The sequence below is a fragment of the Eptesicus fuscus genome, chromosome 13 (genome assembly GCF_027574615.1).
Source record: "Eptesicus fuscus isolate TK198812 chromosome 13, DD_ASM_mEF_20220401, whole genome shotgun sequence".
NCBI lineage: Eukaryota > Metazoa > Chordata > Mammalia > Chiroptera > Vespertilionidae > Eptesicus > Eptesicus fuscus.
In genome coordinates, this window is record NC_072485.1 from 42,674,383 (window position 1) to 42,680,666 (window position 6,284).

The following is a 6,284-nucleotide window of genomic DNA, read 5'->3' on the forward strand; positions in this document are numbered from 1 at the left end:
AAGAACATACACTTATATTTGTACTTTAATTGCTTGGAAACATGTGTATCTTTTAATGAGAACATCACTCATTGAGGGCAGAGCACATGTTTTTTTTCACCATTGTTTGTGTCTTATTATTTATTTGTATGTTCAAAGAAAATGGAACTGAAGAATATGTTGAAATTCATGGTGTCTTCACAAAGGATATTCCAGGAAAATCTGCATTTTCCTCTGTCTCTATGAATGAGAAGTGATGTCTGTGGTGGTCTTCCCAGGTACGACTACCTCAAACCACACTAGTATTAGCCACACAGTCTTCTACTTGCTGGGCATCCCTGGCCCTGAGGACCAGCACATGTGGATTTCCATCCCCTTCTTCATTTGCTATGACATGGCCCTGCTTGGCAACAGTCTGCTCATCTTCATTTTCCTCACCAAGCCCAGCCTCCATGATGTACCTCTTCCTCAGCATGCTGGCTGGAACAGATGTTGTCCTCTCCACATGCACAGGACCTCAGGCCTTGGCCATCTTCTGGTTCCATGTTGGGGAGATCTCCCTGGATCACTGTATCGCTCAGGTATTCTTTCTCACTTCCACTTTCATGTCTGAGTCAGGGATCTTGCTAGTGATGGCATTTGACCGCTACATTGCCATTTGCTACCCGCTGAGATACACAGCTATTCCTACATATGCACTGATAGCGAAAATTAGTCTGACTATCTTTCTGAGAAGTTTTGGTACAGTATTTTCCGTAATATTTCTTCTGAAAAGACTGACTTTTTACAAAAGTAACATTCTTCCACACACTGTTTGTGAACTCATTGGGTTGGCCAAATATTCCTGTGATAACGTACGAGCAAACTGGTATGGACTTTTTCTTCTAATGTCAACAATTGCTTTAGATGTTTTTCTAATTATTGTTTCATATACGCTTATTTTCCATGCTGCCTTTCACATCTCTTCCCAAGATGCTCGCCACAAAGTCCTCAAAACGTGTGGCTCCCACATCTGTGTCATCATCCTATTTTATGTGCCTGGGATCTTCTCAGTTCTCACTCAGAGCTTTGGATGCCACATTTCACCCCATATCCATATCCTGCTAGCCCATGTCTCTATTCTGGCTCCTCCTATGCTGAATCCCATTGTTTATGGAATTAAGACCAAACAGATCCGGGACCAGGTGACTCATATCTTATTTTCAAAACAGATATGACTTTGGTAATGGAAACCAGACTAGTTTTCTCAACATTTCTAGTCATTCATTGAGGTAAGATTTAGAAGCTTCTAGTAGGTGGGTGATAGCTAAGACTACATGTCCATGTCATCTATAGACTACCTCACTGAGTATATGTTTTAGGAGTAAGTCCACAGGGGAGCTTGGGGCATGCTTTTCAAAGTCTCTGATCAATACTAAGAGATCAATTTCTTTGTGGCTCAGTGAGCTTTCTCATTCATAGTCTAGTAAGTAAACCACTCCTAGTCTATAGCCCTAGATAGGTATTTGGAAAGAGATGAATTATTGATAATTACTAGACTATTCTTTGTTGGTTTGTTTTATGCCTTATTGTAGTGAAATAATTCCCATTCGTCTTATCTACATCGGGATGTTGCTCTAAATATTATTTCCTTTGCCCTCTCTATCATAAAGTTTTATTCTTTACAGGATCACCTCCATCTGTAGACATTCCATTATTTGTCCTGAAACTTAAAGGAAGGAAGAGAGGGAAGCAGGCACAAACCTTTGGCACCCACATTCTCCTATATCCTTTCCTCTGATTTTCTTTTTCTTATTCTTTTTTTTTTCTTCCTCTTCCTCTTCATCCTTCTCCTCCTCTACTTCCTATTCCATCACATCTTCCTCTTTCCAGTGTTCTTCTTCTTTCTCGCCACTGGTCATTAGGGAGTGGGAGAAAGCAAAGGAGTGGGGGGAACCTGGGGGATTGGATGAAAAGTAAAATGGTAGACACATGTTTCCTTTACACAGGTGGGTGCAAGGTAGCTAAGAGTCAATAAGTAACATGAAAACAATAACAACGAGTGGATTGGTTGTCTCCACAGAGCCAATGCCTGTCTTGGAGGCGTCTGGAAAACAGAAATTACCCTGACATTCCAAAGGTAGGTTTTCGTAGATGCAAGAAGACAATAGCCAGGCTCACTTAAGGTAAAGATTAACCTTTGTCAGGGAAGGTACTAGGGCCTGGGACGTGTCTGCCGCCATGATCTCTGCTTTTAGTTAGAAAGTTTTAATTTCAGACCCTCCTTTGTGGGTACTTCAGGCCTCTGAGTTTGTAAGGCCGCCAAGCAGGCCTCCTCTGAGCTTGTCAGGTGTGGTATGTGGCCCCTCTGCATCCACAGCCTCTCCACTGGGGCTTATGATCCTCAGCTGTGGTGAACAGAGTGGTGGGTGCCAAACCCAGGACACAGGGGTTCCTAGAGGCGCTGGTACCTCCTCCCCAGGCAGGGCCAACAGCTTGCCTACTCCCTCCTGCCATCCAGTCCTGGGCCCAGATGCACTCCTGGGAGCTGAGTCCTGCTGGGAGCCAGTGCCTGCCAGTGCTGGCAGCGATTTCTGCCTGTACCCTCTGTGGGGGGTTGGCAGGCTGAGTCCCTGCTTCCCTGGGCCACTTCCTGCCACCGCTAATCTCCTCCCTGTGGCCCGTTCCTGGCAGTGAGTCCTGCCTGGCACCACAGGCTGCACTGGGGGTGTCTGCCAGGCAATCCTGCCTCTGTTGCTGGCACTGACCCATTTCCCTAAAATCCTTCTGGGTGGCACCGTCTCCAGCAGGATTCTCCTGGGATCCTCCAGTGTGCCTCTCCTGCTGGTCTAGCACCTGAGCACCTTCCTGGATTTCCTCCCCTTAAACCCTGCTGGGCGCTTGCAGGGTGCTTTACTGTTTGCAAAGCACTTTCCTTTTTCATTTCATCAGATGCTCAGAAGGCTCTCAAAGAACAAGTGATACCCCGGAGACTGAGGGCCCTGGGGTGGGCAGATTTCCTGAATGGGCTGCTCTGCCTCTGCCTTTGTACCCTGGGGAAGTATTGGGGGAAGGATGCATCCTCAGAGTCCAGATGGGCAGGTGTGCAGCCAGCTGGCAGGGGCCCAGTCCTCTTGCTCTGGGAAGGGCATCAGAGGGTCAGCAGGGTCTGGAGCCTGCTGTGGCTCCCTGCTTTCCCCATCTGAAATGCTTACTGGCAGTTAGACTGACATGAGCAGAGCAAGGACAGTGTGCCAAGTACAGGTCACCAGGTGGGATGCCCAGCAAGGGGCAACACTGGGAAAACAAGAATCTTGTCATCCCCGGGGTAACCTGCCCTCCCTGAGCATATCACTGGTCGAGCAGTTTGGACCCCCTGGCTTTTCACATCGCTAGTGGTACTGTTTATACACCCTGGACGTTTTCTTCCCTAAAGATAACATCTAGGCCTCGGTTGTCGTTCAGCTCCAGGCCCAGAAAAGCAGCAAAACCAGACAAGCGACACCATAGCTACCTCAGGACCAGCTGCACCCCTGCCCTGGTGCAGACCAATCAATCCATGGAGACCTTGACCTTCCAAAGGACACACCTGGAAAGCTGCTGAATGTTCTACTGAGATCTTCCCCTGGGACCTCCCCTAAAATCTCCACCCTTAAACCCTTAGGAGCTCCGACCCAGGGCGCTCTCCCTCCAGGGAGCTCACCAGCACCTTTCCCTCCCCTCCCTGCTGCCCACCCCCCTCACCTTTACCTTCCTCACTTCTAAACTACAAGGGCTCTTTCTTTGTCTCTGTAACTTGTTCCCTAAGCCCATTTCTCCTATGAATTACTTATTTTACCTCTGTGACTGTCTAAATAAATTTTCTCTTATAGTTTGACTTTTGGCTCTGAACTCTTTTCTAGCCAGAACTCAAGTACCAAGGTTGCTGAACCCAGGTCCGCTCTGACCCCACTTATCTAACACCTGGTGCTGTTCTTGCTGACCCCAACAGACGCAAACTGAGGTTTGCAAGAACTGAACTAGCCATTGTTTCATGGTGGCTTACAGCAGTCTGCTGCCCAGGCCACGTTAACCAGGTTCTGTGACAACTCTGAGCTTGCCTCTGCTCCTTCAGTGGGTCTGCCTGGCCTTACGCTTTGCAGTGTGGGAGTTCTCCACTGAAGAGGGGTGGGGTGGGGGCCTTGTGCTGCCCTGGGCCTCCTCACAATGGCGACTTGTGGACTCTGGGAGGCGTATTTCTGGGCGGTGGCCTGCCTTCCTCCCATCACCCTGCTCCTACTCAGGGCCTGGAAGAATTTTTCCTGGGCACACTGATGTTCTTCTCTATCTGGGAGAGGGTCACAGCGTTCTGTGGTCTAGGGTTAGCTGCCAAGAGGCCAAGCGGTGTGGCTCGGCAGGCACTGGTGTCCAGGCTGGGAGGACGATGCCCACGTCCAGAGGACCCTTAGGAGGGTGATGGGAGCAGGGCGGTGGGTCAGAGCTCAGGGAGGAAGATGGATTGTCAGGTGCGGTTCTTTGCCTGAAGACACTTCCTTTCCATGCAGGTGGTGCTCTTCGTGGGCAGAATCCAGCCCTTCCCCACAAAGAGGTCATCTGAGGACACACTTTTCTAACCTCTGGTGGATTCTCCCTGCTGAGGAAGCCTGAATCTGCTTTTGCTTGGCTGATTCCCATCAGAGTTGTCCTCACTTTGTAGCTGCTGCATTCCCACAGCCACTGGTTTTCCCTCAGCATCAGCTCTTCCTGGCGTGTCTATGCGTGCATGTGTATGTATATATAGCTTGGGGGTAGGCCAGCACCTCATGGCTGTAGGATCCATGAGGTAGTTGGGTTCACTCTGGTCTTGCCAGTGTTTCTGTTTGTAGGGAAAGCCAGAAACCTTCTAGGAGAGGTGAGATCTTTACGTTGGAGTTGTTGGGCAGGTCATTGTGGTGACACGGAGGTGTGGGACCTGAATTGGGACATGGGGACACCATGCTGTGGTCTTGGCACCATGGAGTCTTGGCTGCTCTGCATCTAAGGCCTCACCGGGAAGGTGAGAGCCAACACTGGTAGAGCTGGTGATTTCTCTGCTGCCAAATATGTGCCCTATTGTAGCTGGAAAGAGGGCTGTAATTAAAACTCTGCCTTCCCAGGACCTGATGTCTGTGCACAGCCTTCACCATATGCTTTAAATAAATACATGTATGTATGTGCCGGGAGCCAATTCCAGCAAGTCATAATTACAAGAGTTTTATCAAAAGGTTGAAGAAACTTGGGGGCTCAACAAGGGCTGAGTCACACATGTAATCACATATGTTGGAATGGCTCATAGGCACTGACAATTCTCCAGGGGAAAGGAGTGTGGGGGGTGTGGGAAGAGACTGGACAAAAATCGTACATCTATGGATGAGGACAGTGCGGGGAGTAAGGGCAGAGGGTGGGGTGGGAGTCAGGGGGAGGGGAACTATGACGGGAGGAAAAACGAGGAACAACTATAATTATCTGAACAATAAATATTTATTTAAAATTTTTTTCATTGATTTTGGAGATTAAGGGAGAGGAGGAAGAGTTAGAAACATTAATGATGAGATAGAATCATTCATTGGCCTCCTCATGCATGCCCCCCACCTTGGAATGGAGCCCCCAACCTGGGAATGTGCGCTTGACCAGAATCAAACTCAGGACCCTTCAGTCTGCAGGTCCACACTCTCCCTTTCCATATGTAATTTCCTTCTCTGAAAGTGAAAAACCAGCCTTCAATTATCTACAATATATTTACTTATTTGCTTAATCCTAGAATACATGTAATATACTTGCATAATTGCTAAGTCTACTGTGGAAAACAAATCTATTATAGAGTTCAATATTCATTAGAATCTGAGAGTATGGAGGCAAAATACTGGTTCAAAACGTACACCCCTTTTCACTGTGTCTGAGAGGTTTTATTAATTTATGACCCCAAGGATAATCCGTGTGTCACCTAGCTCACACACATGCAAACACCGGGAATTAGCATGCCTTTCCTTCTTTTCTGGATCAGGAGGTGAGTCGAGTGAAAATGGTGTCACATTTCTGTCTTGTTAGAAATTCTGGGGTTACAGGTAAAGGTGGACTTTCCTTCTGTGTGTCCACCTGGACTAGTGATGCTGTTTTCTGGAGAGATGGTCACTGTGCTGAAGGGGGGCCTGTCTGTAAGAAGATGGGGCCTTACCATTACCGTCCTCGCCTACTGCCCCATACGTCACACAGAGGCCCCAGGTCAGGGAGAGGGAGGGTTCTCATGCTTATGCCATGTGGGGACAGTGCAATAAAAAGTGGCCACAGGAGAAAAGAGGAACTTGTTC

General features: G+C 48.2%; 1 pseudogene; it reads left to right on the forward strand.

Moving 5' to 3' along the window:
• The first annotated feature begins 235 nt into the window (after nucleotides 1-235).
• LOC129151301 (olfactory receptor 52B4-like) lies at nucleotides 236-1,196 on the forward strand (annotated as a pseudogene).
• Nucleotides 1,197-6,284: the final 5,088 nt, after the last annotated feature.